The sequence below is a fragment of the Lissotriton vulgaris genome, chromosome 4_1 (genome assembly GCF_964263255.1).
Source record: "Lissotriton vulgaris chromosome 4_1, aLisVul1.2, whole genome shotgun sequence".
Taxonomy (NCBI): Eukaryota; Metazoa; Chordata; class Amphibia; order Caudata; family Salamandridae; genus Lissotriton; species Lissotriton vulgaris.
This window is the reverse complement of record NC_141691.1, coordinates 219352930-219379626: the sequence shown is the minus strand read 5'-3', so window position 1 is coordinate 219379626 and position 26697 is coordinate 219352930. Positions and strand designations below refer to the sequence as shown.

The following is a 26697-nucleotide window of genomic DNA, read 5'->3' as shown; positions in this document are numbered from 1 at the left end:
CAGGTTTCTTGTTTTCCGGTAAGCTGCGCAACCGCCGCTCTGCTGTACATCTTGGATAAACACATTGAGAAAGCCAATAGTTCTCTAATAGGCGATACCCATTGGCTTTGCAACAGTTAACAGGTGGGGATGTTAGTGGTCATTTTATAATGGTGAAAGACTGGTGCTAGCCCCGTTCACTTCTGCACAATCAGTGCTTGCTTACATCTACATTACAACCCCGTGCACACAGACGGACAATGAATCCATGTATTAAAGTTGCCGCACTTTGTGGCAACCACTGCTTACCTTCCCCAGTGATAAGCCACCACCACCTTTCAGTTGTTGCATGGTCGCCACTGTAGCAACAGCGCGCTACAGCCCCACGGGGGAGGGCTAATCCCCACAGCCAGGGGCATGCCTCCACACTTGCGGGCTTGTACAGCCACACTGGTGCCCCATGGGGGAAACGTCGTTTACGACGCACCTTTTAGCTCGCAGTGCTATTGCAACGCAGACTTTAAAACACATTCCATTACAATGCATTACACTGGGGGGCGCTCTAGGATGGGTAATAGTTTTAATTTACTATCCAACACCTTCCCTAGTGTCCACGGGGACTTGTGTTGGAATAGTAAATTAAAATATTCACTATCCAACACCCCTTAGTGTAATGCGTTGTCATGGAATGTGTTTTAAAACTTGCGTTGTTACAGCATGCGTGCTAAAAGCATGCGTTGTAACAACGTACATCCGCCCCATGGTTTAGTGATCTTATAAAATGATGACATAGCACTGCAAACAATCCTCCTAATTTATTCTTTCAAGGCACGAGCTTGATGCCATGTTTGTTTGCCGCATTCTTGCATTTCTTTTGCACACAGGTTAGCCCTGATTTTATTAAACAAGGCGCGTCACACATGGATGTGTTTCAAAACCTTCAGGTTGCAGATTTTTAGGAAGTAAATACACCCATGCAGCTAGCTACATATGGAGAGACACGATTCACCCACACTATAATACAATCTCCATCAGATTAGCACGGTGACGTTTTAGCTGTTTTAACACCATGACATAGCACCATTTTTTTTTTTAAATGGATGAATTCTAACATCCCTACTATGCTCTGCTTGTTTTGTAACTTCCCATGGTGAAAACTTGCCATTGGCACCGGCAACTTGCAGCCTCTTATCCCTGTCCTGGGTGCTGCGCTTTAGCTTTAATTAATACAAATCCCACTCACCGCCCGGGTAAGTTGAATTAACCTTCTCACTGCTGGAGTGTTAATTAACATTCAATAGTGACGTCGGCCCCCTGGAAGAGTCTCTCCTATGTGATGCACATGTGTGGTGTTTCCGAGGGTAACTCATTTACTGCCCCCTCTCCCCAGCAGAAGGAAGCGGGCAGGGAGCTGAGGGCTTTTACCACCCCGGAAGTCCTGCCAGCAGCCTGGAACATCGGAGCCCAGCTGCTAGCCCGGGCATGTTTTCTCCGATGGCTACAGAGTGCCATTGACTTTACATTATGTCTACTTGGTTTCTTCAAATGTTTACATCGGACTTTGTATACTTATTTGCATACATAGATGTATAAACATTTAAAGCAATGCTCCTACCAGCTGTTGCCCGTCTATCTGCCCCAGCCCCTCCCTCCCACTCTCCTTTGTAGGCAGCTTACCCCGAGCACCTCCCTCTGTTGTCTGTGCCCCCTCCCGCTTACTCCACCCCCTTACTCCTTGTTGTCTCCCAACCCCTCGTTTGCAATAAACAAGAATATGCTAGCTGCGTCAGTGATTCTTCCTCCTCACCCTCCGTCCTTGCTGCCCCGCGCCTTTCCTTCATTGTGCCTCCAGTCCCAATGCCCGCCCCATAGCAATAAAGTAAGAAAGCACTATGGCGCGGCATACACGGTCAGCATCGGTGCTTTTTTTCCAGGCATGCTGCACAACAGCCGCTCTGCTGTACATCTTGGCTAAAAACACATTGAGAAAGCCAATAGTTCTCTCATAGGCGATACCCATTGGCTTTGCAACAGTTAACAGGTGGGGATGGTAGTGGTCATTTTATAATGGTGAAAGACTGGAGCTAGCCCCGTTCACTTCTGCACAATCAGTGCTTGCTTACATCTACATTACAACCGCAGTACACACAGACGGACAATGAATCCATGTATTAAAGTTGCCGCACTTTGTGGCAACCACTGCTTACCTACCCCAGAGATAAGCCTCCCACCACCTTTGTTATTGCAGGGTCGCCACTGTAGCAACAGCGCGCTACGGCCCCATGGTGAGGGCTAATCCCCACAGGCAGGGGCACGCCTCCACACTTGCGGGCTTGTACAGCCACCCTGTTGCCCCATGGTTTAGTGGTCTTGTTTATTTTAAACTTTGAAATCTCTAGTAATCGTGTTTATAACTGGACGATCTTAAACCTCCATATATTTTTATCTAATAAAGACAAATGGGCCACTGGGTGCACTGTCATAAACACCCCCCCCCCACACACACAACCCCCCACACAACCACCCCCACACACACAACCCCTCCACACACACACAACCCCACACACACACACACAACCCCAAACACACACAACCCCAAACACACACAACCCCAAACACACACAACCCCAAACACACACAACCCCCACACACACAACCCCAAACACACACAATCACAAGCACACACACAACCACACTCAACCACACACACAACCCCACAACCACACACACAACCCCAAACCCAACACACTCCCACAAACACACATACAACCCCAAACACAACACACACAACCCCACACACACAACCCCACAAACACAACCACTCACACAACCACACACACACAACCACACAACCACAACCATCTACCTATTGCACTCACTCTCTCTCTCTATTACCCTCACTCTATCGTCCTCACTCTATCGCCCTCACTCTATCTATCTATCGATTGCCCTCTATCTATCTATCGCCCTCACTCTATCTATCACCCTCACTCTATCTATCGCCCTCACTCTATCTATCGCCCTCACTCTATCGCCCTCACTCTATCTATCTCCCTCACTCTATCTATCTATCTATCGCCCCCACTCTATCTATCGCCGTCACTCTATCTATCTATCGCCCTCACTCTATCTATCGCCCTCACTCTATCTATCGCCCTCACTCTATCTATCGCCCTCACTCTATCTATCGCCCTCACTCTATCGCCCTCACTCTATCTATCTATTGCACTCACTCTATCTATCGCATCACCACAGCATCACTCACTGCCACCACAGCATCACTCAGGAGCACCACATCACTATGAGCTACCACAGCATCACTGAACGCCACAGCATCACTTGTCGCCACCACAACATCACTCAGCGCCACCACCGCATCAATCGTTGCAACCATTCAACAACAACTGGTTCAAATATGTTCTCTCAATGTTTCAAGCTTTATTACAAATGTCACAAAAGAGGTTAATATTTCACTTCTGTTCTTGGATTTTCGTGTCAAAAAATACACTGAACATAATCTTCACAAAAGTTATTTACAAAAGTTTAAGCTAATGCCATTATAAATTACAATAACTTTTATTTAAGCATTAATTATAAAAAAAGCCATTGTTATTTGTAATATCAATACATCTAAGTCACGTAAATGCAACACATATTGCATTACAAATGCTGTACGTGTCACATTTGCGAAAGTTATAATTATCGGCATTGTAAATGACAAAGGGATTAAATTAGCTATTTTCAAAACCAACACAGAAATAACAAATTTGTCATTTACAATACCAAAAGCTCAAAATGTCCTAATGCGAGACCTATTGCATTGCAAATGCTTTTTACATCAGTCAGTAAAAGGAACCTGCTCGAGCATTTATTTACATTTACTATGATAAAGAAACAACAAAAGATATGCAGTATTATTTGTTTCTATTTTATTATAATGTATCGAGTGCCAGAAGCCTCAACTATTCTTTAAAAAAATATGGAAAGAGCAGGACCGGACTGGCTGGAACGGGCATCGGGAGGTTGGGAGGCTCGAAAGGTGGGTGTGGTTTTGCAGCAGTTGGGGCGTTTTTAGGTCTCTGCCTGCGAAAGACTGCGCACATGCGCAGTCGAGCTGGCGAGATTTAATGAGGTTGGGAGAGTTTCACTAGCGAGGTTAAGCCCTGCCCCTCTTTTCCATTGGCTGGCGTCCTAAACGGTGGCCAGCCATTGGAGAAGAGGTCCTAGTGACGTTCTTCTTTCTCTCTAAGCCCCGTCCTTTTCAGACTGGGCTCCTTGACTTACGTTTGTGGTAAAAGCTTTCTTATCTGGCCCCATAAAGAAGATAAGGAACCTTTAACCACAGCAGGAAGTCGGGGCACCCAGTCTGAAAAGGACGGGGCTAAAAGAGGAATTTCTTTCGTTAATCCGCTCCTTCAGAAAAATACTGTTTTAGTCCGACTAGTAATCACATTAAATCATGCTGCAAGGTTTTTTCCGTTCACATTCTCCTTTGAAATTCTTTCGGAGCTCATCACCTCTGGGTTCTAGCTGCTGGAAGCCTGCCTCCCTCCATTGCACCAAGCTTAGTGATATATTCTCTTAAGAGAAGCATGTCCTGCAGAGTAGCAAAGGCAAGCATAAGGGGCAACCAGTGATCCGTACATGTGAGAAGGCAAAGCAATATTCCCCCGCTAGCCCAGAGGGGCATTATACTTCCCCTCTCAGACATGCCCAATGATCTTGAATTTGGAGAGGAAAAAAGTCACAACAAGCGGGGTCATAAAATCGGTGCATCGCTCACATTCACGTGCACGGCCACACAGTACCTGCTGATCTGGCAAGCCACCGCCAGACTGGTGGACAACAATAACCTTCCTTCCTGTCCTGTTCTACGCAGAGACACGTCTGTTTACGGCGGAAGTGACGTAGCACTGGGTGTAAGGACTAGAGGCGTGGAGAGAAATTAGTGAGGGAGGGACCGCAACTAGGAGGACATGCGCGTCTCCTACACTTCCGAGACTCTAGTCTGTCACGGAGCTCAAAGCTTATCAATTAGCGGTCTAGTGTGTTCCAGTAAACAAGTGTGACAACAAGGCGTGTCACGTTCTGTGGCATCAGAAGAGTTTCATTGGCATTGGTCCTAATCCACACCGGTGTTAACAGACGGAATGGTAACTCCATTCCATCCCCGATACAGTTAGATTACGATTCCAAGTAAGTAGTAAAATAATTACTTAAAAAGGTAACGTTTTATTAGTAATAACTAAATTAGCCTGTTGGTTCACTGCCACCTGCCAAGGTGCAGCTCGAATTTCAAAGAGTACATACAGCACATGTTAAATTTAGGCATTCCCAACCCACCCATGAGCCATTTTAGGTGGAGCCTGGCCACAAAAGACCTATTGTGTATTTACTAAAACATTACAGGAGATTAGAGCCTACCAAGAAAAGGTACTCTCACAGCTCTGTAAATACATCTCACTTATAAGTCGTATTGTCTATAATGAAAGTATAAGGTTTTAGATGCTGGTGTTATTTAGGGCTTGCTCGACAGACCCCGTAAGATGCCTGGTTCTGAAAGACCTACTGGGAACTTAAAGTGGGCTCAGAGGTCGCACATTGTCTACCAGTTTACCAGTGGTTAAACTTATTGTCCCTCATTTGAGTGCGTCTTTTTATGTCTGTGTGTGTGTGTGGCTCTGTGTGTGGCTCTGTTTGTGTGTGTGTGTGGCTGTGTGTGTGTGTGGCTCTGTGTGTGGCTCTGTGTGTGTGGCTGTGTGTGTTTTTGAAACATAAATAAAACGTGGTGTTATTTGCCATGTCAATAGCTCAAACTTGCGTAAATGCGCGACCAATTGCACTGCAAATGCAATAGGTCTCGCATTTGCGAGAGATTAAGCTATTGGCATTGTAAATGACAATGCCATTTATATATCTGTTTTCAAAGCCAACACATAAATAAAAATGTTGTCATTTACAATGCCAATAGCTCTAACTTTTGCAAAGGTGAGACCGTTGCATTGTAATTGCTTGTTTGATACTGGGGGAAAGTTTTGCAGCAGTGCTGAAATATCAGGCCTGAATAACAAAAGCTACAGTGCTTCACACTTACAGCCTCACCCCACGCCCCCTACTGAACCTCCTGGGCTGGTCCTACAAAATTGCCAGGGCTGCTTTGAGTTCCCAGTCTGGCCCCAGGAAAGAGTAAAAACAAAAGTGCAAGACGCTTCCTGATAACCTTGAACATTCAGTACTATTGGCAGTGCATACGGAAGAATGCCACCAGCATCCAACATATTTATCACTCCATACATGGACTTTCTTAACTCTCTTTTTCTGGAATATTGCTTAAATATATAAATAAAAAATGAAATATTAATTTAACTTACCCTTTGGCTGCACCCCAGAGCCAACTCCCCTATCCAATCTAAATGCTGCTCTCTTTTAACCAAAGTAAATTATAGGGGTTAGCCCTAATCAACCTAAATAACCTGGAATAAAACATATATAAATTAAACGTTTGTTATCCAATGATTACACAAATTGATCACGAGCGCTATCTGCACAATTTCTGAGAATTTATTTTAACATTTCTGATAAGCTTATAATAGTTCACACCTGGAGTAGGTACCTGGGTTACAAAATGTAGCAAAGCCCATTAAACATACACAAATAAACAAAATGAGCAAAACATGTATAAGGGAAAATCAATGCACAAAGTTGTACATGCATAAACATATCAAAAGCTCAACACCAAATGTATCAACTAGGAAGTTATTTTCTTCACTCTTCCAGTAGTTTTGTTATCAAATATGGCTGTGTTCTTGGTTTTTACAAAGTATGTGGTGGAGATAGTCTGTGGTTTGTACACACGTGAGGAGCAATTTTGCCCTCTATATTCTTGGATGTGTATCAAAATGTCTTTGAAAATTATAGACTCCTCCATTATAAGTGCATTCGCGTTTCGGCCTAGAAACTGCAGGCCTCCTCAGGATGGAATAAAGACGAAGTACCTATAAGGGGAATATGAATACATATATACATTCAGCCTGGTGCAACACATGACGCTCAGGTGAGCATAGTTATCAAAACCTGACCACCAGAGTCAGATATGGTGAAACAAGGAAAAGGTTAGTATTATTCTCCATTAGTCGTCTGCAATGATGAGGCTATTGGTGTACGTTGCCCTGTGCTTTAGAGCTCATGTGCATCTATCAAGTGGCAGTGGATGTTACTTGGGCATGCGTGGGTGCTTAATAATCCTGCAACAGGGTCTGTGTGTGGAAGAACTGCCAAAAGCTGGTGAAAGGTGGGTCATGCAATGGATAGCCCCGTCGTTGCAGACAACTAATGGAGAATAATATGAACTTTTTCCTTGTTTCACAATATCTGGCTCTAGTGTTCAAGTTTTATTAACTATGCTCACCTGAGCGTCATCTGCTGGTGCACCAATTGTAATGGTGCGTGGCACCAGTCTGAATGTATATATGTATTCATATCCCCCTTATAGGTACGTCGTCTTTCTTCCGTCCTGAAGAGGCTTGTAGTTTCTAGTCCAAAACAAGTCAGCACTTCTAATAGAGGAGTCTCTATAATTTTCATTCACTTTCAAAGACATTTTGATACACATCAGAGAATTCAGAGGGCAAAATTGCTCCTCATGCGTGTACAAACCATAGACTTTCTCCACCATTGACTGTGTAAAAAACAAAAAACACAGCCATTTTTGATAGAAACAACTGGAAGAGCGAATAAAATAACTTCCTAGTTGGTACATTTGGTGTTGAGCTTTTGACGTATGTTTTATGTATGTGTAACTTGCTGCAATGATTGTCTCTTATCTCCTTTGGTTTGTGTATGTTTAATGTGCTTTGCTACATTATAGAACCCGGGTACCCACTCCAGGAGTGAACGATTATAAGCTTATCAAATATGTTAAAATAAATTCCCAGAAATTGTGCAGATAGCACCAATCATTTGTGTATCATTGGATAACTAACGACATAAGAATTAGTTCCCACATTAAACCACTTTTCATTTATTCATGCTGTTAATCAGCATGAGAGAAGCGCCAGGATTGGTTGGCGCGGGTCGGCCCTGCAATCATACAGGCCCTAGGGGCCTGTGCCATTTATCCACCTGGTTGTCTAACACAGCTTGGGCTGGAGAAGTTTAAAGTGTGCATGTCAGGATGGCCCTCACAAGACAACTGGCCAAAGTAGCAGGTGCACTTTAAACTGGTGTAGCCAGTCACCACTCCTCCCTGCCCCTAGTCTGCAGCAATGACCCCACAATGCCCTAATCTCAGCTCCGTGAATCCAAAAAATTGCCTATGCCTCCAATTAAATTAATTCGAACACTGAATGATTGAGGATAAACCATACATTTATTGGTTTATCCCGACAAAACTTTTTGTCACTGAATCAATACTTGAGTTAAACAATTTTCATTATACAAAAACAGTCTGTTTTTGTATAATGAAAATTGTTTAACTCAAGTATTGATTCAGTGACAAAAAGTTTTGTCGGGATAAACCAATAAATGTATGGTTTATCCTCAATCATTCAGTGTTCGAATTAATTTAATTGGAGGCATAGGCAATTTTTTGGATTCACGTTAGTGTGGCCCTGCCTACCCTCTCTCCCATTGGGCCCAGCCACCATTGTGGGTCTAATCTCAGCTCCGGCAGACAGAACAAAAAATAAAATGGTAATAAAATTGCCTTATTACCATTTTATTTTTCACTTTTGCTGTGCCATAGCAGGAGGGACGACGCTCCTCCGCCCACATGGAGAACTCGCTGCTGCACCCACTGTATTTGTTTTTCAGTTCTTTCCCCTGTGTTCTTGTTGTTTTCTTGCTTGTGTGCATCTCTTCTACTTCCTTGTTGCTCTCCCTCCTCGTGAGCTGCCTTTCTCGTGCCCGGTCCACTACGTATTGTTTCTCCCTTACTCAGTTCTCCGTTACTTCCACACCACCTGTCTTTTCCAGAAAACATATTTTATTTAATATATTTGTTTTTTGGAGAGAACCAGTCGGGAAATTGTTGAAGACCCTTCTGCCCAAAAAAACAAAGAATAAGCACTTTCGCGCTACATTTTTGTCTCATCTATCAGTGCAAGCTGTCTAGTTGTGAAATACATATTGTGAACCTACAGTGGCGTATGCCCAGCCATTGATTACCATTGGTTGTCTTTATTGTCACTCATTTGCTTGCTTCTTATTCAATCACTTGCTGTCCTCCTTTTCTTTTTGTCCCTCTCCGAAGCATAGACAGTTTACCATCCTTTTGATTGGCTGACTTGTATCCTTCCACTGGCCTCATTTAGGGAACTACGTATTTCTTTTTCATTCAGCACTCCATTTAAGTGCATGGGTTTTCTAGCTCCCTCCCTCATGTGCTGCTTCCCTCACCCAATTCCTAGTCCTTTGCGGTGTGTTGCTCCTAACCCCCCTCAGTTTGTCTGTAAAAGCACAGCAACAGGAATATTTGTGCTTAGTTATGGCAGAAATGCAGACTTTAAGACTTGTTTTATCTACTGCATTCCACATATTGCGTAAAAATATAAGAGTTGACACAAATACCTTTATGGTGGTGAAGGAAGGGCCATCTGCTGCACTCACTCAGTTGGCATCTAAGGCAGGTGTACTTAGCATGAAAAGTCTCTGTGAGGCCCATAAATCTGCTCCCTTACCTACTGCAGAGAACCAAATTGAGGAATCCTGTGGATAGTGAATTGGGCTTTGGCAAGTGTTTCAACTTTACATTCTGACACTTCCTTATTCTTTTTAAGTTCTGTTCAAAGTTTCCTGAGTGAAAAGTATTTAAAAAATAAATTATTCCACTTATAAAGATTGAAGCATTGAATTCAATGTACTGTTTTGAGATACCATTAGGTATGTGTTTGCTATTTTAAATAATACTTTACAGACAAAGCCAACAACTCGGCACTTGAATTATAAAGGCGCAACCTATTGGCTTTGATAATGCTTGTTTATTTCCCGATCTGCCTTGGATCGGTCAATAAAAAAAAGTGCCGCCTGCATCATCTTGTAGGCATGTTTGTGTAATGTCATCACTCATGGTGTGCCTATAAAATGAGATGTGCACTTTTGTTTTCTCTTTGTTAGGTTTCACCTCATCGGTGTGCATGCACTGTCGGCAAAATCTATTATTAAGAAAAAAAGCTTAAAACAAGCTTGGAGCCCGCCCATTACTTACCATTGGTTGGTTTCCATGTCTCTCTTGTTATTTTACTTCTGAATGATCAGAGCCTCCTGCTCCTTCCTGCTTCCTTCAGGTGCTTCCATTATGTGTCCCTGCCATAGAGCATGGACTGAGTACAGCTTCCTGTCTGCGGCCAGTGCCCTTCTACTGGTCACAGGTTCCTAGTAATACTTTTTATTCTACTTTTTTACGCGCATGTGTCTTCTAACCTTCCCTCCTCCCACCTTCCGTGTTCTTGCCCTCCACACCTCTCCCTGCCTCCATTGTGTTGCTGAGCCCTCCCTCTTCCCCCAGACCTCCTTTGTATTTCTTGTTCCTTGCCTACTGTCCTCCCACTGTCCGCTGTTGGTGCTCCCTCCTTCCTTGCGTGAATCTCCTTCATTCTGCTTTCCCAATATCCTCCACCTTCTGCAATCGCTTATTGATGCTTCCTTCCCCTCACCTCCTTTATATTGCTTTTTTCTCACCTCCTGTTGGTGTTGCTTGCATCCTCCTCCCTGCGCATCCCTCATGTTGCTTGCCCCCTACCTCTGTCGGCTGTTGCTCCCTACTTTGTCCCCTGCACCTCCGTTTTATGGCTTGCCCCCTCAAGCTTTTTAGGTTGAGCCTGCGTCAGCGTGCATGCGCTGATCTGCTGTAGTGGAGTATGGAAGAGAAGGCCCGCCCACTGTCCCCTTTATTTCTCATTGGCTTGTGTCTTTGTTCTTTGTAAATACTGGCTTATATGCTTGTTAGTCCCTCCATAGTAGGGCCTTGTCTTCATTTGTACCCTCCCATGGCTACTGGCCCCTTTACTTCTGTTGTTACACGGGATCTGTTATTTACTCTGTAAGCACTATTTACTTTATCGAGTTTCTCCTACTTCATGCACGACGACTTTTGTCTCCAGCCCATTTAATTGATACTAATCTTTGCAGCGAGGTCTGTCTTTTTCCCTTAATCCTTCTCTGAGGAAGCTCACATGCTCTCAATTACAGCCACACCAGACCCTTGTATTCAGCTCGCGGCTCCCGCTGCCAACTCTTTTCTTGAAAGCTTGCCTTATTAAAGCCATCCTCGCGAGTTCCTGCCTACATGGTAACCTGGAAATGCTATCGCGGCCGGTTGTTGGATAAGGTTACCCAGAAAGCATTGTGGGGATTACATTCTGTAAAAGAGGCGACAGAGGGCATGGCAGCTAGGACAGTGCAGGGGATGTCTGCAAATTCAGATCAGCAACAGCCTTGCTGTTTATCTTGGAGCTCGGTTCATGCCTAGCAATGATACAGTGTGTTGGTAAATGTTTTCAACTAAGACACACAGTTGATGAACAGAATGCAGAACAAATCAACACATTCACCCCCAGTCAAGAGATCTTTGTTCCATCCATCCTTCTTTAGCTCACCATGCCACCCCAGTTTAGACCTGGCCATATGCAAATAAGTCTTGACCCTGTGACTCACAGGAATAGTCCAGCCCGAACTGCCAAGTTCTACCTCGACCAAAAACAAGCATCCTAGGACCGGTTTCAGGGTTTTAACCCTCATCAGCCAGGATAGCTTGAATCCTGTGGCACATACCCAGCGCACCTAGGGCGAGAAAGCAAAAGACACACAGTTGATGGACAGAATGCAGAACAAATCAATATATTCACTCCCAGTCAAGAGATCTAAGTTAATCCTTCATTCTTTTGCTCACCATGCCACCCCAGTTTAGACCTGGCCATATGCAAATCAGTCTTGACCCTGTGCCTCATGGGAACAGTCCAGCTCAAACTGCCATGCCAGATCCTCCCTGGACCGGAAACAAATATCTTAGGACCAGTTGTGTGGTTTCACCCCCTCATCAGCTAGGTTAGCTTGAATCCAGTGGCACAGTGAGACCGGGACCCACATCTGGGCATACCTGGCACACTTAGGGCGAGAAAGCAAAAGACACACAGTTGATGGACGGAATGTAGAACAAATCAAAACATTCACCCCCAGTCAAGGGATCTGGGTTAAATCCATCATTCTTTTGCTCACCATGCCACCCCAGTTTAGACCTGGCCATATGCAAATCAGTCTTGACCCTGTGACTCATGGGAACAGTCCAGCCTGAACTGCCAAGCCAGCTCCTCCCTAGACCAGAAACAAGCATCCTAGGACAGGTTGTGGGGTTTCACCCCTCATCAGCAATAATCTCTTGCATCAATTTCACTACAAAGATACTTCATGTCCCATTGACAACTTGTGAAGCAATATATTTTTCCATCTCACTGACCCCCTCCCAAATCTTTAAGGGCATTCTACTCTATCGACCCCCGGAAACCAGGATGGAATTTCTGACCACATTTAGTGATGTGCTGGAGTCCATAGTAGCTGAACACATCTTCACAATTTTAGGTGACTTCAAATTTCACCTAGAAAATTTACATGACAAGGACACTAAAACTTTATTAGCAGATCTTGAGTCGCTGGGTCTATCACAGCTAGTCTGCGATAGCACCCATGAGGCCGGTCATACTTCGGACGGTCTATTTTCCAATTCCAAAAATATCTTTATAAAAGAAATCCTACCCTTAGCATGGTCTGATCACCATGCTGTTATATTTGATATACCACTCAACAATAACCTGTCTACTAATACATCTGTGAATGGAACGGTTGCATTTAAGGCCTGGAAAAAATTAGATAATCAACAGCTAACGATACATCTGTCCTCTGCTCAACCTGAGGTTTCGGATGACCCAAATACAGCCTCAACAGCCTATACCAACTGGCTCCTTAATGCAATGAACGAGCTAGTACCAACTAAAATTATATCTAAAAATCGAAGCTCTCCTTCTGCTTGTTGGTTCACTAATTCACTCAAGAGAACAAAAGCAAAAATGCAGGAATCAGGAAAGACAGGCGAAAATTGTACACAAATGAAGAAAAACTTCTGTATAAGAATGAATTAGCGTAATACAAAGTAATGATCATTCAAGAAAAAAGTATATACTTTACCACGCAGATCGAATTGGCTAAAAATTCAAATAAACAACTTTTTCAAGTAGTAATCAAGATATCACAACAAGCGTCACAAATCTTCCCTGCACCTTCACAAACACTGTGCAATTCCTTAGCCGACTATTTCTATGACAAAGTGAATAACATCTACTCCAACTTTTCTGTCCAAAGAAACTTGTCTGCTCAACTCTCATTTCCAAACATTCCTGAGCATCTCGTAGTGCAATTTCAAAAAGTCAGTATAGCCCAAGTCATTAATACTATGATCACCATCAAATCCGGCTCAGCTTTTGATCCCTGTCAACCAGGTGTTCTTGCCCCAGTTACTGAAATTATAGCTCCTGTACTAACAGAGATATGTAATGCAATGGTTTTCTCTGGAAAATGTCCGACCGCCTGGAAAAATACCATACTAAAACCTCTATTGAAAAAATCCTATTTTGATCCCGAGGACACCAAAAATTACAGGCCTATTGCCAGTTTGCCTTTCCCGGCCAAAGTGGTTGAAAAATTATTGAACAATCAAATCTCTAAGTTCATAGAGGATCATCACCGACTAGACGATACCCAATTTGGATTTCGTAAAAGTCATAGTACCGAGACTGTGCTAATTAAGGCATCAGAGGAAATAAGATTCATCCTTGACCAGGGAGGGACAGCAGTTCTTATCCTGTTGGACCTCTCAGCTGCATTTGACACGGTCGATCATAACATCCTGATCGACTGTGTCACTGCAATGGGCATTCAGGACAAAGCAAGAGACCTGCTGTCTTCCTTTCTCACCACCCGGACCCAGACTGTAACACTGGGCAACTTCCATTCTGCCCAGATGACATTACCGTGCGGTGTCCCACAGGGCTCATCCCTAAGTCCGACTCTTTTTAATATCTATGTGTCGGACTTAGCCAAACTCATCAAGGCACATGGGATGGGCCTAACATCGTACGCTGATGACACACAGCTGGTGCTCGCCATAAAGAACAACGGAGAAAGGGTGGCAGCCAGCTTCCAAAAAAGCATGCTGGCCATCAGTAGCTGGATGGCCAGCCATTGTCTTAAACTAAACTCCGACAAAACGGAGGTTATGATTTCTGGTACGCTTTCTCCCATCTGGTATAGCTACTGGTGGCTGTCAGTTCTCGGTCCTCCACCAAACCCGGTTTCCAAAGTCAAGAACTTGGGTGTAATTTTCCATGAAAAACTGACTTTTGCTCCTCATGCGAATGCAATTGTCTCTGCTTCTTTTGACAAACTACGAATAATCAAAAAGATCCTTCCATACCTTCCTCTTAATGCGCAAGGACTTTGGTCGGTGCTTTGGTGATGTTTATTGTAATGATGATTATTGTAATGGACTCTTTTCTATTGCACAAAAAAGGATTATTCAAAAATTGCAATCTGTGCAGAATGCAGCAGCTAGAATGCTGTCAGGAACGCCAAATGCAATCCTATTGCACACGTAATTAAAAGTTACCCCTGGCTCCCTGTGAGGAACCGAATTAAATTTAAGTCACTGTGTATTGCCTACAAAGCCTCCCGAAATGTAGGTCCTCAGTTCTTACTAAACTCTCTAGCCATCCATATCACCAACAGGCTACTCCGATCCTCCAATGCATACTTCCTGTCAGTGCCGCGGACCAAAACTGCCTCATGGGGCGAATCGACGTTTTGTTGTCTCAGTTGCAAAATTGTGGAACTCTCTCCCGCTGGAGATCAGATCGTCTCAAACCTTGTTGGCCTTCAGAAGAAAAATAAAGGCATGGCTGTTCAATCAATAAGCTGCTTATCATTGTGCCACGTCTGCAACGCCGAGACGCCCCTGGGCATTTGCGCGCTTTACAAGTTTCATAAATAAATAAATAAATCAGCCAGGATTGCTTGAATCCAGTTCTTTTTGCACTTGTCACCCCGCATGGGATGGGTATGCCCAGACATGGGTCCCATGCTCTTCATGCTACTGGAGTCAAGCTATCCAGGCTGATGAGGAATGAAACCCCGAAACCGGTCCTAGGATGCTCGTTTCCACTTCAGGGATGACCTGGCCTGGCAGTTCGGGCTGGACTGTTCCCATTGGGCACAGGGTCAAGACTGATTTGCATATGGCTGGGTTCAAACTGGAATGGCATGGGAGAAAAAAACGATGGATTTAGGCCCAGATCTCTGTACTGGGGTGAATGTATGACACTGTTCTGCATTCTGTCCATCAATTGTTCTTTTTGCATTGGTCTTTTGGAGAATGACCGTGGGCAGAACAGCTCACTCCAAGGCAGTGAAGGATTAGGGGATGGGGGAGGGTGGTGCTGGTCATCCCTCGCCTGTGCAGACTTGGTGCAAGGCTGTGTTTCGATTTGGTTATTTCACTTGGGTGATAAGACAGATATCGCGATAGGAAGGAACTGTTGTGGTGCCTGTGGTGCGCTGGCGGGTAGAGATAGGAAACCGGCTTGACGCATTAGTTCATTTGCATTACAACCGACACAACAGGGACTGGTACACCCTGAGCTCCACTGCTGGGACCTTGGCCTGGGGTACTCTGCGCCACACCGCTTGAGACCCCCAATGATCCACCGTCTAGCGCCTCATGGGAGCTCGAGGAGCTGAACCAGTCCTCTCACTGCCTCCTCAGACACTGGGGCGTAGTTAAGTCCAGTGGTGGAGGGCAGGCAGGGGTCTTTTTGAACTGGTCGGCCTCCATGTTGCAATGGACCTGTTCTTTGAGGCGCCAGCACTTAAATGGTTTTCGGTGCTCGGCACCGGCACCGAATTGTCAACACCATTCTTAGAACAGTCTGCCACATGGTAGCGCTGCTCATTTAATTTAGAAATGAACAGAACAACGGATGTTTAGGAATAATATATACATTAAAATTAAGTATACCTGCCTCCCCAGCCATTTTTGTTAGCTTTGGGGATCTGGAATAATATGAACTGTCGCATTTACATGCAAGAGAGATGGTCAGTAGTTGTTTTGGCAGCGATGACCAGGGCGATGGGTGGTGCAAGCTGCAGTGGCCTCCTGGTCAGAGCCCTGGCTCTTAATGTTTTACAAATTAAGCACTGGTGCGGTATCTTCAGGCGAACAGCGCTGGAGGTTAGGCCGTGGCTAGGCGGGGGCCGTGTTCAGAGCGGGATGAGGCTCCTCCCGGGGATGTCCTTTCAGGAGTAGTGCGGTGGGCTCTCACCTGCCCAAAGTATGTCCACCAGTCCAGGCAGACCTAGCCCTGTGCCAGGTACTTTATGACGAATATACCCACGCAGCTCCCTCAAATGGTGCTGCGTAGTTTTCCACAGCTCTAAATTTGTGTACAGCTTATCCTCCGCTATAATGAGGCATTTATGAAACTATTCTTTACGTGGGCAGGGCGGTCATGTTGCTGAGGTAGAGTTGGGTCACTGTAGAAGTCCTAGCACAGCCATAGGGTTGTTATGTTCACACACGCGTTTGGAGTTTAAAGCCGTACCTTGGAACTGAATATTTACTCAATCGAAAGTGCCTTTGGAACTTTAAACCGCACCTTTTGAACTGTATATTAATTCAATCAAAGAGGATTTCTGTTGGAATTGGTGACCTTTGGATATATGATGAACGGATTTGAATTACATTTTTTGTTTTGGACTGCAAATTAAATCGATTGTATTTGCATTTTGACATTTGAAAATGTATATTTTGATGAAGGACTTTGCTGTACCTATAACTAAGGACCCACCAAGGAGTTTTTTGCATTGGTCCTCTGAGAACCCGAAGGTTCCAAGTGTATCCATTACTTCTTTGTAAGCTCTCTGGCTACAGGAGCCGAGGTAGATTGAACAAAAAAAGAGAGTTTTCCCAAACAAACCCAGAAAGGACTGGGAAATATAGCAACAATCAAAAGGGAATTGGTTCCTTTCTGTGGTTCCTAAATTAAAGCGCCAAATGCTTTAAGGAATAAGACACCAAAAACTTTTCTGATCTCAATGGTATATATCCTAACATGTTCCACAATTATCTCAAACAAGCATAATTTTCATTAAAATCAAATTTATTAAAAACTTAATCAAAAGCAGCATGATATATAATCAACAGTTTTGCATATAAAAACACAATCACAATACATTGACATTCAACACATTTGCATGTTAACAATAGTTAAAAGTAGCCAAGTTGTCGACGCGTTTCGGTGTTTAAGATTGATGGTACACCTTCCTCAGGACTACAGTAAAATTCTTCAATACAATTCGCAGTATTCAATTTGCGGTGTCAGTCTAAATCCTGGGGATAGATAAATCTTATCCACTGTTATAATTCTGGTTTGTTCCTTTGAGTAACTCTATATTTTGTAGTAGGAGCGTTGAGTTTCGTTCTTTATGTTGATTTCAACCATGTGAAAAACTCTTGCCCACTGTTATACATCAGGTTGGTTCCTTGGAGTACTGACGCTGGAGACCGGGTTACCAGGCAGGCGGCGTGTAGCTTCGACTACGCAGATAAAAGGAACTTTCTTCAATTATAAAAAAAAGAAGCACTCCGTCTCCATCACGCTAAAGCAAAGGCGAGGAGTGAAAAGACGCCTTATCTGATGATTACCCTGAGTCTTCCGTATAAAGAATGAAATCCAACGCTCCCACTACTAAGTACATAGTTACTCTAAGGAACCAACCTGATGTATAACAGTGGACAAGAGTTTTTCACAAGTATTACATTACTGCACCTTAAGAGTACCTGTACATGTAAATGTACATGTATTTATATAGCGCAAATTACCCACAACGCAGGCATCTAAGCGCTTGCTTAGGGAACCCTTCCTGGTATTCCCCTGTGAGATAACCCCAGCAGGGTATCCACAAGGTGAAAGCCAGGCATCCCGCCGCAAGGTGCCGTTGTGGAGATTTATTGCCCAATGTAAATGTATTTATATAGCGCAAATTACCCACATCGCAGGCATCTAAGCGCTTGCTTAGGGAACCCTTCCTGGTATTCCCCTGTGAGATAACCCCGGGCGTTGTGGAGATTAAGCAAGCTATTGCCCAGAGTCGCAGAGTGTGAACCCGTGAGTCGAGAAGGCACCGGAGCGAGCATTATCGAGTCCGTGGAATTTTTGAACCCTGGTCCAGGGCCGATCTCAGCTTCCCGGTCTGCCGCCTCTAACCCCTGAGCCACACTTCTCCACCCTACTGCTGCCTAGCATGAAGCAAGGCAGGGCGTGCACGTGTGTTTAATCTCCTATGTCACAGTGTCATTTTGAGCCTTTACTAATGCGCGAATTGTCACTCACCAGATTGTTTAAATGAGCAGAGACATTAGTCGCATGCCCAGGTTGTGCCTGGAGTTGCGCCGTGTGCACCCCCAACCCCGTAAGCCTGCGTCCACGCAGCGCTGGATGGGCAGTAGTTCCTGTGCACCGCTGTACAATGCTGGTAAATTGCCTTTCGAATATGTTTTTAAATCGCAGCACAGGTTTCTGTTGAGGATTGGTTTTAACAAGCTTTGACATGAACATTTATAATTTTAGCCCAACTATTCTAAGCTGTCTTCTGAGTGTCCACTTCTAAATGTATTTTAAAAAGGTAATTCATTTGTCGTCCTTTTTCCTGGATTACTTTGAAATTCATCAAGTGTAATACAATGTGGTTGGTCAAACGCGACAGGGAACGCTTTCATTTAAATTAGGCTGATCGGTGGATACCATGTTCACATGCTGGCAAATGTTTCCAACTATGATGGTGGGTGTGCCCTCACCACTTTAAGTTCCTCGAAATGACAACTTATCACACCACTGCTGCCCCCGTATCCCTTTGCAGCCCCTCTTAGCCCAGCCCTGGCTTTGGGCCTGCAGCCCCTGTGCACGAAGCATATCTTATGCATGCCAGTTAACCTCGCCTTTGCAGCCAGGGCCGACACTTCACCACCTTTCTCTGGGATTGTGGGCAGGCCAGGCAGTGTTCACCACCAGTGTTTCTTCAGTGCCACAAACAGGCACTTACATTTCCTGGTACCAGAGGTCAGCGGTGTGGTGTAGGATGTGAACCCACCTCAGTATTATGCATCAACTGTCTAATTAACGATTTACGTTCTAGAATAATACATTTCACTAGCATTCCTTTCCTTAAAATGGCCCGCAGTCGTTCTTTGTCGTGCACCCACTCCCCTACACTGCTGTCAGGGTGGACTGAGTGACGCAATCACGCGCGCCTCGCTTTGCTCTTTTGAATGAACGTTATCTAGGAGACTTATCAATCCACAAACATCTGCCACTTACCCAGCGCTGCGACAGGCACGCGATGTATGCTCGTCCGTAGGTAGGTAGCGCGTTGTTTGCTTTCAGTCAGCGCACCTGGATCCGGATCCTGGCCCCGCCCACCTCCCTCTCCCGGAATCGAATGTGATTTTCCTTAACACCTCGTACACCCGCCTTATTCGGACGAGAGCGCGCCTGAACAAAGCCGCACCTTTGCTGTTGAATGTACACCGCTAAGAAGTAGGTCAGTGCAGAGCTGTAAGTGCTTAACTCTATTGGGAAACATACAGACGATTTCTGAACAATTAATGAATCTAAAAATATACAGGTAAACATTGTCTGGTGGCTTAGTGGACTGAATCGACTGTAGCGGCCTGTGTTCGACTTCATGGCCACAGGTTCAAATCGCGGTGGGCCCACTTGTCATTTCAGCCTTCTGAGGTCGATAAAATGAGTACCCTTTGTAACAGTAAACTTATGTTACTAAGCGCCAAGAGATATCCTTGGGTGAACGTAGGCTTTGGAAATACACTTTATGTCAGTAATTTAGATCCCATTTATAGTTCACGTTTACTGCCTTAGAGTGTTAACTAGTCCCAGGATGACGTGTTTTTGTATTTTTTTCGTGCTCCTATTACTTCTCTAATGTCACTCAGCTGAGCTGCCGCAGAGTGTTTTTACCGGCTAGGATTAAAAGCTCTGGAGCTGAGGTCGAAAACAACCATTAAAGAAATGGGGTAACCCAAAAGGTACTGGACCTGGGTATTACATCGATATTAAACAACAATGGTCCGAGACATCTATATTTACAAGCAAATTGAATTGATCAATCAAAATTCACAAATTAGGAGCATGTACCTATTGATCAGCTACGCTCAATTAATAAAAAACACATGAATAAGGCAACAACATCCATTTCCAAAAACAGGTACAATATTTTAATCTATTGTATCAATTTCAACCAAGAATATAAAATTCAAAGTTTCAATTTGCAAATCAATACAAAAATATATACACTGCCCCATATAGAAGGTGCAGCATAGCAAAGGGTGTCAAGAAATGTGAAAGTGATTAAAGAAGAAACGAAAGAAGAAATCAAAAAAAGTGAAATACATTTCCAATAATTTTAAATTTTGACGAACAGTATCAGGCCTGTAAATGCCGGACCTGCACAACCTAGCCACTTAAATTAATTAATCCACACTCTCTCTATTATTGACTTCAGACAGAATTATATGTCATTAATATCTGCACATAATCGTGGGGAGAGAGAATAATAGTCAAAAATCAGCTCCATGGTACTCTGAACCCCTCAGAACTACAAAACGTCAGTGTAGACAAGCGGAAAGGAAATGGCGCCTGGACTCTTTGCCAGAAAACAAAATCCAATACCAAAAACTACTCAAAATATATAAAGAACAAATCAAGGCCAGCAAAACAGCCTATTTCGCCAACGAAATTATCCTAGCGAAATCCAAACCCAGGGAAATTTTCCGTATCGTGAAAAGCCTCACCAAATTACCACCCAGTCTAGATGAGACCAAGACCGCAGTACACTGCAACAACATGGCAGATTTTTTCCTGCAAAAAATTACTACCATTTATGAATCATTCCCTGCTCCTCCCAACACCCTCTCTACCGCGAGCAATTCTGACCTGAACTCCTCCCACACTTTGGACCACTTTGCTCTTCTTAACCTCTCGACTCTTGAGTCGTTGGCAAAAAAAGTCAAATCCGGGTCTCCGGGGGACCCAGCCCCGCCAGACATCATTATGTCAGCCTCGGCTATCACCCTGCCCGTCATCATGGACCTCCTTAACTCCTCCATTATTACTGGCCTAGTCCCGCCACAATGGAAACAAGCCATGGTCCGAGCACTATTAAAGAAGCCCAATCTGGATCCCTCGAACCTCAGTAACTACCGGCCAATCTCTCTCCTTCCATGGCTTAGTAAAATCCTAGAGAGACACATTAACAGCCAGTTGATCAAATATCTCGAAAACCACCAGCTTCTTGATTCTACCCAAACGGGCTTCAGACCAAGACATGGCACCGAAACCGCGCTCCTCATGGTCACCGAGGAATCCAGAAACATCCTGGATCAGGGAGGATCAGTGGCAGTGATCCTCCTTGACTTAAGCGCGGCTTTCGACACGGTCAGCCATGACATACTGCTGGACCGCATGGCAAACATCGGCATAAAGGACAAAGCTCTGTCTTGGTTTGAATCCTTTTTACAGGACAGATCCTTTCGGGTATTTGATGGAACATCTTCCTCTACCAGCAGACCATCAAAATGTGGAGTCCCGCAGGGCTCCTCACTGAGCCCGGCACTCTTCAACATATATATGAGGCCACTGGCTGAAGTTGTTCGTCAGCATGGAATTAAGATCATTTCATATGCTGACGACACTCAGCTAGTGGTCTCACTGGCACAGGAGGCTAACCATACCTCGAAAGGAGGGCTGAGGAAATGCCTAGAGGAAGTCAAGGACTGGATGTCCTCCTCCTCATTAAAAATGAATGGAGACAAGACAGGGCTTATGCTCCTGGGCCCTGCCAACCCTAACTCCCTCAGCACTCTATGGCCACCCTGCCTGGGTACCCCTCCGGCCCCAAAGGACAGCATCAAGAGCCTTGGGGTGTGGCTAGACAGATCTCTGTCCTTCGGCACCCAATCCACCAAACTGGCAGCCACCTGCTTCGGCCTCCTTAGAGTGCTAAGGAAGGTACTCCATCTTCTACCGATGGAGGCAAAACAAGTAGCCATTCAGGGCCTTATCCAGTCACGACTGGATTATAACAACGCCCTTTATCTCGCCGCCCCAGAGTACACGATACGGAGACTACAGACGGTGCAGAACTGTGCCGCGCGCACTTTGCTTCAGATTCCTCGACGTCAATCAGTCAAAAATGGACTGAAAAAACTGCATTGGCTACCCGTTCCCCAAAGAATACAATTCAAAGCCTTATGCATTGCGCACCAGGCGTTCTGGAAAACGGGCCCTCTCATCACTCGCAACCTAGTGTCACACTACCTTCCCACTAGGAATCTGCGATCCAACCAGACCTTCACGGCCACAATTCCCAAAATAAAAAAATCCAGAACTGGCGGTAGGACTTTCACCTACAATGCTTCCAAGCTATGGAACACCCTACCCCTCCACCTAAGGAAAAATCCTAATCTTACCTCATTCAGGAAACAGCTAAAAACATTCCTCTTCAATACTGCCCAATAACGCCCTGCTACCTCCTCTTGTTCTGTTGGTTTCTTAGCGCTTGGACGCCCCCGGGCAGCAATCGCGCTCTACAAATCGACATACAAATACAAATAGCGGTCCAGGTTTCAATATAATGTCGACGTTTCGACTCGTCTTGCGGCCTTGCGGTTAATTATGCCTGGGCCACGCGAGTCTTCTTCAGGACATACTGTAACGGGGCAAAACGGGGATCTTTATGATGACCCCTTCTCGGGAACAAAGTGGTTATAATTCCCACACCAATTGGATCGATCAATTCAATCCTAAAAGATTCCTGTTGTACGTACTGGTGTGATGGTTAAACCAGAGTTCTCTTCAATGGTCTAGAATTCTCGTATCATTGGTAGGTGTACACCTTAGTATTTCATGTCGTGTCCCCAGGAAGCGTGTAATAATTCGACGCCACAGTCCTGGGTTAATGTGAGACCTCTGTGGAGTACATTTTACGGGAAAGTCATCACGCTAATTTGTTGTGCAATTCTTCTTCCTTTAATGATCTTCTTTTTCAATTTTTTATCCACAAAGAGCGCTGGTGCCCAACACGACAGTTTTTCAATTACCAGGAGGCGTATACAAAGTCAAAAGCTCGAATCTAAATAAAACAGCGTCTGACAAGCCCTGTTTTATGGGTAAGCTATGTCGGCTTTAATGGCGGAGTATTTGCATGTTTATGTAAGAACAGTAGGTAACAAAGGTTTAACATTACTATAAGGAGAACAAAGCTAAAGGAAGTAATTAAATTACCGGATTGATTATCTGCATTGAAAAGAAGATTCATCCAGGAGGGTCATATAAGAAAATATATAGGGTGTTGAGACTTAGACAACACGAGAAGTATGTCTTGATGGTTAAACTATTACGCTGTTGTATGCGGAGTCTGATGGTCAGATCGTGTCCATGTTTGTTAAACTGGATTGGCGATACAAGTATTGAGAAGGTTAGTTTTGTACACTTTCCTTGTTTTGTAAGGGTACAATAGAATATTCAACATATGTCTAATTAGGTTACTGTGTTTGTTCTTACTTTTGTTGCATAAGGTGAAGGAAGTTGGATTTCCTTTATGGTAACCAGCATTTGATTTATTGATTATTGAAGACACTACATTGCATTAAATTGGTGAGCACTGGATCTGTAATGTAATGTAGAAGAGAGTTCTCCTGAGTTAATGGGAACCCCTTTTTCTAATATAGATGTGCTGTGGTTCTCGTTTTGTATAGATTGCACACACTTTTATGTAGTCCTGATGAAGACCCCAGATTGACAAATTAAGTCAATGCGATACAAAGAGGGGTCGAAACGTCGACGTGTCCATTAAAACGTTCTAATCAGTGTCGAATAAGTGACTGCACAATTCAATTCTGATGTTTTGACATATGATCTAAATTAAGAATAGGACGTGATTTGAAAAACTAGATGTATATTATAATTTTTAGATGTATAGTAATGTGTTGTGATGTGCATATTTATGTAATGTTTACACTTGCCTATGTTTGTAATGTGATGCGATTTATTTATGTTATCAATAATATGTTGTCTATATTATGTGTGTGAATACACTATCAAACTCTATTATAAATAATAACTTTTCAGAGATATTTGGGAGAATTCTCTTATTTTGGAATTTATATTTTTCCCCTCTTTTTTGTAATTGATTTTTACATTTCATTCAGTGAACATGCCACTACAGGGGCCTTTATTTGATAGTAAATTGTCTTTTCTATGATTGAAAGTAGCAGAACCACTGTTCGCTTACTCCACAAGAAAAACTGACAGAAGAGAGAAGTAAAACAAATCTACTTCAAATGATAGTCGATTAAAACTATCATGCATTTTTCATTCATAAGCATTACCTCTGAAGACCTGCACAATCTCAGGCTACTCATATCCAGACTTCCACTGGCAAAGGCAAAGCTGTCTTCCAGTGCCTATCAAAAAGTAGACATGTCAGCATGAGTTAATTCAGCTTTGTACAGCTCCATCCATGTCAGGTCACCAGTAAAATTGGTTATGTTTTTTACATATACTAGGTATACTTAGATAACCCTCAAGAGGAATTTGAGTGAAACCATTTCTGAGTGACATTGTTGGCACAAAAAGGCCATGACATGTGACTATGTCGTGGCCAATTCTAAGCTCACTTGCTACTTGCACAAATGGGTCTAAGATGCACACCCAAGCTCTTATCTTTGGGCCAATCTTTTTTTTGGCAAAACACTGTTTTGCCAGTCACAATCCTCACAATATGCTTTTTCCCAAATCTGTGCATCTAAAACACCATCACAGCTTTGAACAATATCTAAAAAAGCAACTACACATTCAACATCATCTTTTTCCTGATCCAACACAACACAGACCAAAGACATTTTAGACAAGCAGTCATCTCCTAGTTCTTACCATTGCAAATGTATTTGAAATTAAAATTGCACTCTTGAAGCTGAGCTGTAAGTCTAACTAACCTGGCTGAAGCTTTGCAAGTGCCATTGCCACTCAACAAATAAATCAAAGGTTTATGGTCGGTAAAGATATCAAACTGCAAATCCCAAAGCTGGATCTTAAACCTCTTTGCAGCCAATATGCATGCAAGCGCTTCATGTTCAATCACACAGTAATTAAATTCTGCATTTCTTACACACTGAGAAACAAAAGCAATGGTCTGCTCCTTTACTCCAATGTACTGAGACAAAACTGCTCCCAAACCATATTAATTTATTTCCAGCAACCAAAGGTTTAATTTCAGGTTTCCAAATAATGAGTTCCTTGATCATAACAAATGCATTGTTAGCCTCCTCAGTCCAGATAAACACATCTCATCCTTAAAACATGCATAAAACTACTGAAACCTAATGCATCTTTATCTTTGGGCAGAACAACATTCTCAATGGCTTTTAGAAGAGAACATCTTGGTTTATTTCCATTTGCAATTGTAGTTTACTCCAAATAATCTACCTTTTAAGAAAGACAACTGCACTTGTTCCACCTAATAGTGATTCTAATGGCTTTAAAATTTATAAAATACTCCAAAAAATTGCATTATGTTCAGCTGAGATTTCTTCAAATATGAGCACATCGTCCTGAATAGCTTGCACACCAGGTATATCTGCTAGAATGGTGCCCAGCAACTTCTGAAAGACACTTGCTGCAGAAGCAAACCCAAAGGGCAATCCTAGGAATTTTAAATCCCCAAAGAGAGTGATAAAGGTAATTAACTCCTGCGAATCTGAAAAAAAGTGGAATTTGATGGTACACAGAGCAGAAATCCAGAAGGGAAAAATACCTTGCCTGACCCAAATTGGCAAGCAGTTCTTGTAACCTGTGAAGTGTGTTACTATCCACAGCAATGCGTTTGTTCAAAGTGCTTAGACCTGCACGTATACAAATCACCCCTGATTTATTTCATATTCTCATCATTTGACCATTCTGATGAGTTATTTTCTACTGACTCAGCACACCTTTTTGCCAAAAGTGCTTAAATTCATTCCTTACGCGGAGGGGACAAGTTTGACACTATGAATAACAGGAACTGCATTGGCTTTAATTTCATTCTGTGCTCAGATTTAGTAATTATACCTACTTTTTCTTGAGCAGCTTCAGGAAATTTCACTAACATTTCTTATACCAAATTAGTTCCTGATTCTAGTACATCAGAAATGGAAGAAATCACCATGTTAGATACTACCATGTGAGTTTCAGAATAAGGCTTTCACATAAGACTTAGGTAGCTAGTTCTTGCCACTCTATGGTGTTGCTGCCCCTAATAGTTACACAGATTTCTTTTAATGTTGTTCTCTCTAAACAGGTTACGTAATCTTGGAAATAGCATACCATATCGATATACTGATTTACCAGAGCTTTAGGATGAATATCAATACCCTTGACAATAGCGTAGCAAGTGGGGGTGGTCCACCCTGGGCAGCATGAGTTTTTGGGGCGGCGTCCTCACCCCCCACTATTACCTGCGGCTGCCGCAGGGCGGCAAACAGCGTTATTCCTCGGCTCTTACATTCAGGTGCCGAGGGCGGCAAACAAAGGGACCACCAAGGGCGGCACAAGGCCTAGGTACTCC

At 43.6% G+C, this 26697-nt stretch overlaps 1 protein-coding gene across 1 annotated transcript in view; it reads right to left on the bottom strand.

Annotated features, from left to right (window-relative positions):
• LOC147718578 (C1GALT1-specific chaperone 1-like) overlaps positions 1-19486 on the bottom strand; it is a 56814-nt gene extending 37328 nt beyond the window's left edge. The window contains exon 1 of the mRNA XM_086918512.1: positions 19395-19486. The gene's annotated coding sequence lies outside the window, so the exon portion shown is untranslated. The remainder of the gene's footprint in view (positions 1-19394) is intronic.
• Positions 19487-26697: the final 7211 nt, after the last annotated feature.